The sequence below is a fragment of the Triticum dicoccoides genome, chromosome 2B (genome assembly GCF_002162155.2).
Source record: "Triticum dicoccoides isolate Atlit2015 ecotype Zavitan chromosome 2B, WEW_v2.0, whole genome shotgun sequence".
NCBI lineage: Eukaryota > Viridiplantae > Streptophyta > Magnoliopsida > Poales > Poaceae > Triticum > Triticum dicoccoides.
The window spans coordinates 22,492,174-22,505,473 of NC_041383.1; the positions used below are offsets into that span (position 1 = coordinate 22,492,174).

At 48.0% G+C, this 13,300-nt stretch overlaps 1 pseudogene; it reads right to left on the bottom strand.

The window, feature by feature from the left end:
* Window positions 1-4,623: 4,623 nt before the first annotated feature.
* Window positions 4,624-13,300, bottom strand: part of LOC119366877 — a 16,165-nt pseudogene continuing 7,488 nt past the window's right edge.

The window sequence follows — 13,300 nt, forward strand, 5'->3', positions numbered from 1 at the left end:
GCAATAAGTTGCCGATGGGTTGTACACAGGTCATCTTTTCCGATGTGCATAAATTATCATGTTACAGAAAGTATCGGAAGGTGGGGGTATAGACAACTTATACAATATACTGTCTTTCTAGTTGTCTATAACATTTGAAATGAGAAAAAGTCATTCCGAATGTAGAACAACAAAGCAAGTAATTTGCAGGGACTCCTGCCACCATACATAGTGATGGCTTCATTTCATGTGGCATCCATGAAGAGGAAAATTTGCAAATTAATTAAGTGAGCAAAATATAGAGAGAGATGGAGCAAAGAATGGATCAATCCCAATTCCTAGAAGTCGCATGCATCACAAGCTGGGCTGACAGTGATTTTGCACATCCTTTGTGGCCTCACCTTGCTGGATGTTGACCACTGTCCTCAAACGATCACAATCACAAGGTTTTCCAGGATTTTGGAATCATGAAAGAGGTGGCAAGTCGCGTACTCGCGTGCAGGTTGTCGGCTGGATCATGTATAGTGCTATATTCGTGTCCTCTTCCTTGTAGACAAAGTCTCACGCAGCCATCAGGCCTATAGGTTGTGCAATTTTCTTTTCTCTTTCTGTCGAGTGTTTCTACCCCCTGTGATGCCCATCGATGGTAGTAAAGTGCAGACCTACAACTTTGAACCGTATACACTGCATGTACCTAGTATTTGCAAAAAAATAGGTACCGCAGCAGCCAAACCATGCCAGACTACATCAGCCTCAAGTAGCGGCTCGTCGGGCGACGCACATGGTCTCTGATGACCCACAAGTATAGGGGATCTATCGTAGTCCTTTCGATAAGTAAGAGTGTCGAACCCAACAAGGAGCAGAAGGAAATGACAAGCGGGTTTTAGCAAGGTATTCTCTGCAAGCACTGAAATTATCGGTAATAGATATTTGTGTGATAAGATAATTCGTAACGGGTAACAAGTAACAAAAGTAAACAAGGTGCATCAAGGTGGCCCAATCTTTTTGTAGCAAAGGACGAGCCTGAATGAACTTTTATATAAAGCAAAGCGCTACCGAGGACATATAGGAATTACTGCCAAGCTAGTTTTCATCATGCTCATATGATTCACGTTCGTTACTTTGATAATTTGATATGTGGGTGGACCGGTGCTTGGGTGCTTCCCTTCCTTGGACAAGCCTCCCACTTATGATTAACCCATCTCGCAAGCATCAGCAACTACGAAAGAAGAATTAAGATAAATCTAACCATAGCATGAAACATATGGATCCAAATCAGCCCCTTACGAAACAACGCATAAACTAGGGTTTAAGCTTCTGTCACTCTAACAACCCATCATCTACTTATTACTTCACTATGCCTTCCCTAGGCCCAAATCATGGTGAAGTGTCATGTAGTCTATGTTCACATAACACCACTAGAGGAGAGACAACATACATCTCATCAAAATATCGAACGAATACCAAATTCACATGATTACTTATAACAAGACTTCTCCCATGTCCTCAGGAATAGATGTAACTACTCACAAATCATATTCATGTTCACAATCAGAGGAGTATTAATTATCATTAAGGATCTGAACATATGATCTTCCACCGAATAAACCAACTAACATCAACTACAAGGAGTAATCAACACTACTAGCAAACCATAGGTACCAATCTGAGGTTTTGAGACAAAGATTGAATACAAGAGGTGAACTAGGGTTTGAGAGGAGATGGTGTTGGTGAAGATGTTGATGAAGATTGACCCCCTCTCGATGAGAGGATCGTTAGTGATGACGATGGCTTCGATTTCCCCCTCCGGGAGGAAAATTTACCTGGTAGAAGAGCTCCGCTGGAGCCCTAGATTGGTTCTGCCCAAGTTCCGCCTCGAGACGGCGGCGCTTCATCCCGAAAACTTCCTTCTGATTTTTTCCCTAGGTAAAAACACACCATATAGCAGAAGATGGACATCGGGGGCCTGTCAGGTGGCCCACAAGGCAAGGGCGCGCCCAGGGGGGTAGGGCGCGCCCTCCATCCTTGTGGATGGCAGGTGGCCCCCCTCTGGTGCTTTCTTTGCCCAATATTTTTTTATATATTCCAATATAATTCTTCGTGAAGTTTTAGGACTTTTGGAGTTGTGCAGAATAGGTCTCTAATATTTGCTCCTTTTCCAGTCCAGAATTCCAGTTGTCGGCATTCTCCCTCTTCATGTAAACCTTATAAAATAAGAGAGAAAAGACATAACTATTGTGATATAATATGTAATAATAGACCATAATGCAATAAATAGTGATATAAAAGCATGATGAAAATTGGACGTATCAGTCTCTTACTCGCCGCTGGCGACAAGAGGATTCGGATGCTAGATTCTTGCAGAGAGGAAAAATCAGACCTGCAGTTGCATGCGTCCTCGGCATGTTGCAACGACGCTCCCGGACTAGCATAGGCCGGTGGGCGCGAACCCTGCAGGGGTGCAGGGTGTCAGGGCATGGCCAGATCCGGACGTGGAAGAGGTAGGGCAGGTCGAAGACGGCGCTGTATCGGGCGGCGGACATGTAACGAGAGACAGAGTGGTTGAGAGACAGAAGAGAAGGGGAGGAGCAGGGAGAAGGAAGGGAGAGGGAAGGAGCAGGGGCAGATGGGAGGTTCGAGGGGCACTTCTGCTGGTGCTGCTCGCCGGCAGTGGGCGCACCGAGCGCGGCGGGAGATGGGGCGTGCGTCGAGCTGGAGGATGACCACGCCGCCATGGAGCATGTGCCGCACAGGCAGGGAGGCCAGGGAAACGTTATCTTTGACTAGGCGGTGGCAAAACAATTGTAGTATCAACAAACTCTACTTTTGGAGCGTGATAGTCGTACGATTTATAATGGATGGCATCCAGTGCGTGTGGATCTGTTACTAAAATCCTGCCGTATGGAAAATAGTTTTTCCGTACATTGGAAAAGCTATTCATGTAGGAATAGACCCTGTCTTTTTATCCTTAATAGCAACGGTACATGCGTGCCTCGCTACCCCTTTTGTTACTAGGTGAGAACACCGCAAGATCGAGCCCATCACAAAACACCTCTTCCCATTGCAAGAAAAATCAATCTATTTGGTCAAACCAAACCAAAGTTTCGGAGAAAAAAATACAAGTCTATAACAATCATCATATAACAGATCAAAGAAAACTCAAATAATATTCGTAGATAGATCTGATCATAAACTCGCACTTCATCGGGTCCCAACAAACACACCGCAAAAAGTCATTATATCAAATAGATCTTCAAGAACATCTAGGAGAACATTGTATTGAGAATCAAAAAGAGAGAAGAAGCCATCTAGTTGCTATCTACGTACCCGTAGGTCTATGATAAACTACTCACGCATCATCGGAGAAGCACGAAGCAAGGCATCAAGAATGTAAACAGATTTATAAACATAAGAATGACAATCTCTGAAAACTACGCTTTATAAACATAAAGAGGGGCAGTGGTATGCAGTATTTAGGTGCCGCAACTTTCCCATAGTAGTCATGGAGGAGTCCTGTGTCTTTCTTATAGTCCTTCCAATGACCTCGCACAGGCATGTGGTTTCTGATTGCAATGTTGCACTCAGATGCTAACTTGGCTCCGGCCTCGTGCTACCTCTTTTAAATTCAACTTCTAATTTGACATCTAGAGATCGGGATATCCTGCCAAGGCCTTTTCCCACAGTCTTCCAGCGTAGCTCTGCACATAACTTTTTTTATTGAGGTGACAATGGTGAAGAACCAGACTACTCACTCTGTCTAGGTGTACAAGTCATCTTAGATTGTGCATCGTGGTCAAGGCGGAGAAAAAACGAGAGTACTTAATGTTTATTTGCTAATTAATAGCATTACATGCAATGAACTGACCACTGCACACAATATGAAGTTCTCTCGTTTTCCTCTCCTCCTTGATCACGATGCACAACCTACATGGTGTCAAGGACAGCATGAAAGCACTTGTTAGTAGAGCGTAATAAATGCAGTAAGAACTTGATAACTGAGGTGGGTTATGACACTGTTATGCTTTACTCTTATTTTTAGCAGCTACAGAACTGTGAATTTTTTCCGTGAAATCCTGGATGTTGAATTCGTAACGTGCAATCAGAGGCGAGTGCGGTCGACGACAATTCAGAGACATTGAAAACAGCTTCAAAAATCTTCTCCAGTTGTTTCATTCTCCACGCTGGAGCTTCTAAGGGGCAAAGCAAGCAGACAATTTCATCAGTTTGTTTGATCGAAAGTATTAGAAAAAGTAGCATGGTCCTTCTCACAGGGCCAACCTGTATTGCAAAACAACACAAGTAGGCACGTAACAATCCTTTGATTTGTACAAAGACTACTTGGCATCAAAGCTTTTAGTTTCATACCATCATGCTGATTATGGCAGTGCAAAAACATATATATTACTGCATATACATACACTGTTATTATACACAATACTATTACATCATACCAGAATCACCTTTACAACAAGTTCCAAATACAAAATATCATGACAACATCAGTCGATGGCGTGCACCTAAAAAACATACAAATTTGTGGCCAGTTCCAGTACAATACACTTGAATAATCATTGATACATAAGAAATCTCCAGAGCATCACATGAGAGCAAACCAAGAACCTGTGCTGGTGGTGATCGGAGCTTCTACCCATTAATTTTACCTCTAAAGGAAGCCCAAGTAACAGCCACTTGCACATAAGCCTGGTCATACAAGCGGTCGCAGAGTGAGTACCATGAAACTCTTCATTTCCTCTTGAACAAGAAGGTGCAGAATACCACCCAGAGACCCATCACAGATCCAGAACCCATGGCTATGAAATAGGAAACCATGTCGTCGCTTGTATCTTCATGGTGCACTGGAATTGGCTCGGGCTGTGATGAACATTTCTGCAAGAGAGGTGGACCACAAAGGCCCGGGTTGCCAACGTAAATAGATGCGGGATCTTCAAGTGCTTGCAGTTGATTTTCAGATGGTATCCTTCCACTCAGATTGTTGTAGGACAGGTTCAGGCGACTCAATGATGTGAGAGCGGATAAGCTTGAAGGGATCTCACTGGACAAATCATTGTGTGATAGGTCGAGTGACTCCACTTGGATTAAGGCGCCAATCTTCCCAGGGATTTTTCCATTGAAGTTGTTCCATGATAAGTTCAGGTTCTTCAATGCTAGAAGAGTGCTGATTTCTGCGGGTATCTCTCCGGTAAGACTGTTACAGGATAGATCAAGATTCACCATGTATATGATTTCTCCTGTATATAATCTCTCTTGACCTTTTGTTAGTACTGTGAAATTCTCAGTATAGTCAACTAGTTCAGTTTCACCAAACAGGAGAGCAAAAGTGACTAGTTCAGTTTGACCAAACAGGAATGCATCACCAGCGAAGTCTCTTTCTTGTATCATGCCTGTACAATTAACAATAGACCTCAGTATGCTTCCTGATATATTGTTGTATGCAAGGTCCAAATATTGAAGATTAACAAGCTTCATAAGCTCAACTGGAATGTGACCATAAAACATATTGGATCTCAGTCGCAAGAATGACAAAGACGGTAGCTTCTCCCCAATCCATGCTGGTAAATTACCCGAAAAATGATTACCTCCGAGATCAAGAAAGATGAGTCGTGGGCATTTCTGGAGAAGTAAAGGAAACCCTCCAGAGAGGTTGTTGTTTCTTAAGCTCAGATTAATGATACTCAGATCTGTCATGTTTGTGCTGAGGTCATTAAGTAGGCAGTCGGTAATTGACCCACTAAGATTGTTTCTTGATATATCTAACAACTCCAGTGATCGCAACTTGCACAAAGAAGCTAGAATAGCACCAGAAATCCTGTTGTTATACAGAAGAAGTGTTGTAAGCTGTGGCGCTCCAAAGTCTAATGGTAGTGGCCCAACTACATTGTTCCGACTGAGATCTAAGTGGTTTAGATTGTTGGGAAGCTTAGGTATGGGACCGCCAAGCTTGTTAGAACTGAAATCCATTGCAAATGCTCTCATAGATTCCATTGTTGATGGGAGGACTGATGGGGTCATGTACCTAGGGTAGGGCCACAGACCTGATCTAAGTACCCTGCTCAAGGACACCCTTAGAAGAGGTCACCTTCCAGTCGACCAACGAGAGACACACTCGACTGCCTTGAAGGACTCGACCGCGAAGACTCACTCGACCACCAGAAGGTCAAGAGGCACTCTGCGCTGCAACGGCCTGTAATTAAGTAGACTTTATGATAGTAAAGACACTTTATGTGGGGCGTTACCAGTAACGCCCCGGACTTAACTCACCTTAAACCCTCTCCTACGTGGGCTGGCTGGGGTCCTGGCGCACTCTATATAAGCCACCCCCTCCACAGGCAGAAGGGTTCGGCACCCTGTAACTCATATACGTATAATCCACTCGACCGCCTCCGGGCTCCGAGACGTAGGGCTTTTACTTCCTCCGAGAAGGGCCTGAACTCGTACATCTCTTGTGTTTACAACCTCTCCATAGCTAGGACCTTGCCTCTCCATACCTACCCCCCCACTCTACTGTCAGGCTTAGAACCACGACAGTTGGCGCCCACCGTGGGGCCGGTGTTTTAGCAATTTTGTGGAGAAGTTGCGATTCTTCCGAGTACTTTCATCATGGTGGCTGCTGGATTTTTGGTCGAGGGTCGAGAGATCCGTCTCGGCGTTCTCACCTTCATCGCCGACGACTCCGCCTGGCTCCAGGAGGCTCCACTCGACGTTGATGCGCTCCCCGTCCGCGGTGCGACACATTTTCGCGCATGTGTCCGCGGCGTTCTGTTGCGGCAACCGTCGACCCCGTATCGATCGACATCCCCATCGACCACCCTCCCGGTCTCCCGTCAGCGCAAGCGCTCGGGCCGGTCGAGGATTCAGCGGTGGGTGAGGCACGCGGTGGCTCGCCAGACGGCCACCACCCAAGTTGCGGCAATCGAGCCCGACGAATCTCTCTACGACCTGTTCGATCTGTCGACTGGTTCCGTAGAGACCGCATCCGAGTGCGATAGCAGTGATCCAGCGGCAGAAATTCTGATGGTCGACGGGCCCCGCAGTCCCCCTGGCTTCGCCCGTGATGGTGGAGCAGGCGACGGAGGTGACCCCGCACGAGACCACGAAGAGTACCAGCCCGAGCCACTCGACTCTCTGCAAAGAGAGGAACTTCGCCGCAGGAACGTGGATGTTCTGCGTACTCCCATCACAGGAGAAACCCCCGAGGCTCGCGCCTTGGAGGAGGTACGTTTGGCCAATTTGGCCGAACGCACTCGACTGGAGAATCTTCAGCGAGCACTCGACGAGCGCGCGCGGCAATGAATTCCCGACACCAGTCGACGTCAACTCTTCCCGCCGACTCAGGTATATCGAACCCCAATCCAGAATTTAGCAGCTACGACCCGTATAGCAGAGTCCATCCAACCCTCTCAGTCGGAAGCTGGCAGAGGCTTGATGCAGATCAGGGATCTGCTCCGGGCAGCAGGAGACCAGAATTCGGCCGTGTCGCAGTCGCGCAACAGAATTCACAGTCGATCCGTCGCTGCGAATACGGTTCAGTCGGCTCACAGTCCCAGATCGCCTCCGCGGCGTGAAGGACGCGAGAATCGGCGAGACCAATATGGTGACCGACTCGACCGAGATGATAGGCGTCGAGTGCCCAATTCCCCTCCGAGGGGTGGGTCTTACGCTCCTCGGCAGCAAGATGACAGGCGTCAGTTCAGTACGGGGCGAAGAGTTCCAGTCGACCCCAGAGAACCAGGCTTCGACGTGCGATCCATTATCGTGCAAGGTTTGGTCGACCGGAACAGAGCCCATCGAGGCGGACTCGATAGAGATGCGCCCACAAGCAGTCGAGTGCATGTTTCTGGTCCTGAATGTTTCAGCAGAGCTATCAGAGCCGCAGTTATCCCTCCCAATTTCAGGTTGGCAACAGGAGTCAGCAAGTTCACTGGTGAGTCTAAGCTTGAAACTTGGCTTGAGGACTACCGAGTGGCGGTTCAGATTGGTGGTGGGAACGACGAGGTGGCCATGAAGCATTTGCCCCTCATGCTGGAAGGTTCTGCCAGGGCATGGTTGACTCAATTACCTCCTAGCAGCATTTACACTTGGGAAGATCTGTCCCGAGTGTTCATCAGAACGTTTGAAGGAACTTGCAAGCGACCGGCTGGACTGACGGAGTTGCAAGTCTGCGTGCAGAAGACCAATGAGACTCTCAGAGAGTATATTCAGAGATGGATCACTTTGCACCATACTGTGGAGAATGTGTCTGATCATCAGGCAGTCTGCGCCTTTAAAGATGGCGTCAAGAGCAGAGAATTGAGCTTGAAGTTTGGTCGAACCGGTGACATGACCTTGAGTCGGATGATGGAGATTGCTACCAAGTACGCCAACGGCGAAGAAGAAGACCGACTCCGAAGCGGCAAGCACAAGCCGAGTCAGTCGGAAAAGGGAAACACCAGTCAGAAACAGAAGCGGAAGGCTGAACCCGCAGCTCCTGGAGAGGCTCTGGCCATGACTCAGGGAAAGTTTAAAGGGAAACCAAAAGGATCCTGGAACCCTAAGAAGGTAAAGGATAAAGAAGGGAACGATGTGATGGATATGCCGTGTCACATCCACACGAAGAAAGACGAAGAGGGGAATATCATCTACCCGAAGCACACCACTCGCCAATGTCGACTCCTGATCCAGCAGTTTCAGGGAAAACAGTCTAATAACAAGGAGAAGGAGTCGGACAAGGTTGAAGACAAGGAGGACAGTGAGGAAGGATATCCCCATATCAAATCTACTCTAATGATCTTTGCAGATGTGGAGAGCAAGAGTCGATTGAAAGTTATTAACCATGAGGTGAACATGGTTGCCCCAGCAAAAGCAAACTATCTGAAATGGTCCCAAACACCCATCACCTTCGACCAATCTGATCACCCGACTCATATTGCCACCCCTGGGAGGCAAGCTTTGGTGGTCGATCCAATTGTTGAAGGCACTCGACTGACAAAAGTGCTTATGGACGGTGGTAGTGGGTTGAATTTGCTGTATGCAGACACACTGAAAGGAATGGGCATTCCGATGTCCCGACTGAGCACCAGTAACATGAGCTTTCATGGAGTTATACCAGGAAAGAAAGCCGAGTCACTCGGCCAAATAGCTCTGGACGTGGTGTTTGGTGATTCGAAACATTTTCGCAAAGAGAAGTTGACGTTCGAGGTCGTGGATTTTCAGAGTGCATATCATGCCATTTTGGGGAGACCAGCTTATGCGCGGTTCATGGCTTGACCATGTTACGTGTACCTCAAATTGAAGATGCCCGGCCCCAAAGGAGTGATCACTGTCACCGGTGATCGGAAAAAGGCAGAAGAGTGCTTCCAGAAAGGCTCAAAGATTGCTGATTCCCAGGTGACAGCGGTCGAGTTCGAAGAATACAAGCAAAACGCAGATCCGAGTGACTTGCTGCGATCCAAGAAACCCGCCACAGAGTCTGCATTTCAGTCGTCCGGTGAGACGAAGCCTGTTCACATTCACCCAACCGACCCCGATGCAGCTCCGACCCGCATCTCCACAACACTCGACCCAAAATAGGAAGAAGCGCTCATCCAGTTCCTCCGTGAGAACTGGGACATTTTTGCATGGAAGCCCGCTGACATGCCAGGTGTTCCCAGGGGACTGGCTGAGCATCGCCTAAGAGTCGACTCATCTGCAAAACCAGTTAAAGAGCATCTTCGGCGGTCCGCCGTCCAGAAGAGAAAAGCCATTGGTGAGGAAGTGGCTCGACTGTTGGCGGCAGGATTTATCCGAGAGATATACCACTCCGAGTGGCTCGCTAATGTCGTCATGGTCCCTAAGAAAGACAAATCACTCCGAATGTGCATTGATTTCAAGCACATCAACCGGGCCTGCCCGAAAGATCATTTTCCTCTCCCTCGCGTAGATCAAATTGTTGACTCGACCGCGGGATGCGAGAGACTGTCTTTTCTAGACGCCTACTCCGGGTACCACCAGATCCGTCTGTACGGACCCGGCGAGGTAAAAACAGCTTTCATCACTCCATTCGGGTGCTTCTGCTATATCACCATGCCATTCGGCCTCAAGAATGCCGGAGCCACATTTATGCGAATGATTCAGAAGTGTCTACTCACTCAAATCAGTCGGAATGTGGAAGCGTATATGGATGATATCGTCGTCAAGTCACGAAAAGGTTCCGACCTGCTCGCTGATCTCGCCGAAACATTTGCCAACCTCAGAAGGTATGATATCAAGCTCAATCCATCAAAGTGCACATTTGGAGTTCCTGGTGGCAAGTTACTCGGTTTTCTCGTTTTCGAACGAGGAATCGACGCTAATCCAGAGAAGATCGGCACTATTCTCCGAATGAAACGCCCTGTGCGAGTGCACGATGTCCAGAAGCTTACTGGATGCTTGGCCGCATTAAGTCGATTCATCTCATGACTCGGTGAAAAGGCATTGCCTCTTTACCGACTGATGAAGAAGGCAGACAAGTTCGAGTGGACTCCAGAAGCTGATGCAGCGTTTGCCGAGCTAAAAGCTCTGCTCTCCACCCAGCCGGTGCTTGCTGCTCCAATCAGCAAAGAGCCTCTGTTGCTCTATATCGCAGCCACAGGACAAGTCGTCAGTACTGTGCTAACGGTCGAGCGGGAAGAAGAAGGAAAAGCTCTCAAAGTTCAGCGCCCAGTGTATTATTTGTCTGAAGTCTTGACTCCATCCAAGCAGAGATATCCTCATTATCAGAAGCTTGTGTATGGAATATACATGACCACAAAGAAGGTTGCTCATTATTTCTCTGGTCATTCCATCACAGTCGTCAGCGACGCTCCACTATCAGAGATTTTGCACAACAGAGATGCAACTGGTCGAGTGGCCAAATGGGCGATTGAACTTCTTCCCCTTGATATCAAGTTTGAGGCAAAGAAAGCCATTAAGTCCCAGGCAATAGCAGATTTCCTCGCCGAGTGGATTGAACAGCAGCAGCCGACTGAAGTTCACTCGGAGCATTGGACCATGTTCTTTGATGGCTCTAAGATGTTGAATGGTTCCGGTGCTGGGGTTGTCCTGGTTTCCCCCAGAGGAGATAAGCTCAGATATGTGCTCCAGATTCACTTTGATTCCTCCAACAATGAGGCAGAATATGAGGCCCTCTTATATGGGTTGCGCATGGCCATTTCACTCGGCGTCCGTCGCCTGATGGTCTATGGCGACTCGGATTTAGTGGTCAATCAAGTGATGAAGGAGTGGGACGTGAGAAGCCCAGCCATGACTGGATACTGCAGTGCAGTGAGGAAGCTGGAAAAGAAGTTCGAGGGGTTGGAGCTCCATCGTATACCCCGACTGAAAAATCAAGCAGCTGATGATCTAGCAAAGATAGGTTCCAAGAGAGAAGCCATTCCGAGTGGTGTGTTCTTGGAGCATGTACACACTCCGTCAGTCAAAGAAGATCCTTTCACCGAAGAAGCTCCACAGCCCAAGAGTGCCACAGATCCGACTGAGGTTGAAGTCCCAGCAGTGGTCGACTTGGTCATGGAGATCTTGGTGGTCATTCCCGATTGGACGGTTCCATATATCGCGTATATCCTGAGAAAAGAGCTCCCGGAGGATGAGGAAGAGGCTCGACAGATCGTCCGTCGATCTAAGGCCTTTACCGTAATCAAAGGACAGTTATACAGAGAAAGCGCGACTGGAGTCGGTCAGAAGTGCATAACGTCGGAAGAAGGTCGAATCATCCTTAATGATATTCACTCGGGGACCTGTGGTCATCACGCGTCCTCTCGGACCATCGTGGCCAAAGCTTACCGAGCCGGATTTTACTGGCCAAAGGCGAATGAGATGGCAAAGGAGATAGTGGATAAGTGCGAGGGATGTCAGTTTTACTCGAATATGTCGCACAAGCCTGCATCAGCCCTGAAGACCATTCCACTCGTCTGGCCTTTCGCAGTATGGGGGTTGGACATGGTCGGTCCTTTGAGAACAGGGCGAAGTGGCTTCACGCATGTACTGGTGGCAGTCGACAAGTTCACCAAGTGGATTGAGGCTAAACCAATCAAGAACCTTGACGCCGGTACTGCTGTTAGCTTCATCAGGGAACTAATATTCAGATATGGAGTCCCGCATAGCATCATTACGGATAATGGGTCGAACTTTGACTCGGAGGAATTCAGAGATTTCTGTAACTCTCAAGGCACACGGGTCGACTACGCTTCAGTCGCCCATCCGCAGTCTAATGGACAAGCAGAGCGAGCCAATGGCCTGATTCTCAAGGGATTGAAACCCCGACTGATGCGTGATCTCAAGCATGCAGCTGGAGCTTGGGTCGACGAACTTCCCTCAGTGCTTTGGGGACTGCGGACCACACCTAATCGGTCGACCGGAAGAACTCCATTCTTCTTGGTCTACGGAGCTGAAGCAGTCTTGCCGAGTGATCTTCTCCACAATGCTCCTCGAGTTGAAATCTACAACGAAGCAGAAGCTGAACAAGCGCGGCAGGACGCAGTCGACCTTTTAGAGGAAGAAAGGGAGATGGCTCCGATCCGTTCGACCATCTACCAACAAGATTTGCGTCGTTTCCACGCCAGAAATGTGAGAGGTCGAGCCTTCCAGGAAGGAGATTTGGTTCTCCGAGTGGATCAGCACAAACCACACAAGCTTGCTCCTTCTTGGGAAGGTCCCTTCATCGTCACCAAGGTTCTCCACAACGGGGCGTACCGTCTTTACAACGTCGAGCATAATATCGACGAGCCCCGAGCTTGGAACGCGGAACTACTCCGCCCATTTTACACTTAAGTTTTATCACTCGGATGAGTTGCAATAAAGTACTTCTATAGTTCATGGACCTCAAAATAATAGTGTCATAGTTCCTCCATAATTTTTGTCACTTTTCATTTTGTCTAATAAAATTTCCCCTCAGTGGGTGACTTAGCCGCGAATCCGTTCCGCCTAAGTTTGTAAAAAATCCTACCGAGTGGTGAGCCAGACTCCCACTCGGAGGCTTAGCTGCGAATCTGTTTCGCCTAAGTTATAAAAATCCTGCCGAATGGTAAGCCAGACTTCCACTCGGAGGCTTAGCTGCAGTCCAAGTACTCGCCTAAGTTATAAAAATCCTACCGAGTGAAGAGCAAACCTCTCACTCGGGGGCTTAGCTGCAGTCCAAGTACTCGCCTAAGTAATCAAAAATCCTGCCGAATGATAAGCCAGACTTCCACTCGGAGGCTTAGCTGCAGTCCAAGTACTCGCCTAAGTAATCAAAAATCCTACCGAGTGAAGAGCAAACCTCTCACTCGGAGGCTTAGCTGCAGTCCAAGTACTCGCCTAAGTTATAAAAATC